Source organism: Octopus bimaculoides, unplaced genomic scaffold (assembly GCF_001194135.2).
Source record: "Octopus bimaculoides isolate UCB-OBI-ISO-001 unplaced genomic scaffold, ASM119413v2 Scaffold_25406, whole genome shotgun sequence".
NCBI lineage: Eukaryota > Metazoa > Mollusca > Cephalopoda > Octopoda > Octopodidae > Octopus > Octopus bimaculoides.
Window position 1 is genome coordinate 100,747 of NW_026306484.1, and position 716 is coordinate 101,462.

Consider the following 716-nt stretch of genomic DNA (forward strand, 5'->3'; position numbering starts at 1 on the left):
CTGTTAGTGGTCTATCAACTCGCTAGAAATAGCAGCCGAGTGTCCTTCAAATTATTTCCTGAGTGGTCTATCAATCTGCTAGAAATAGCAACCAAATCGCCTTCGAATCAAACCCTGGGTCTGTTAGTGGTCTGTCAACTCGCTAGAAATAGCAGCCGTGTGGTCTATCAATCTGTTAGAAATAGCAACCAAATCGCCTTCGAATCAAACCCTGGGTCTGTTAGTGGTCTATCAACTCGCTAGAAATAGCAGCCGAGTGTCCTTCAAATTATTTCCTGAGTGGTCTATTAATTTGCTAGAAATAGCAACCAAATCGCCTTCGAATCACACACTGAGTCTGTTAGTGGTCTATCAACTCGCTAGAAATAGCAGCTAAATCTCTTTGAAACCACACACTGAATCTCTGAGCGGTCTATCATCTCGCTAGAAATAGCAGCCGAGTGTCCTTCAAATTATTTCCTGAGTGGTCTATTAATTTGCTAGAAATAGCAACCAAATCGCCTTCGAATCACACCCTGAGTTTATAAGTGGTCTATCAACTCGCTAGAAATAGCAGCCGAGTGCCCTTCAAATCCTTCCCTGAGTGGTCTATCAATCTGCTAGAAATAGCAACCAAATCTTCAAATCACACCCTGAGTCAGTTGTGGTTTGTCCTTGGTTGTTATTGTTGTAGTCATTCTTACTGTTTGGTGGCGGTGGTGGTGGTGGCGGCGGTG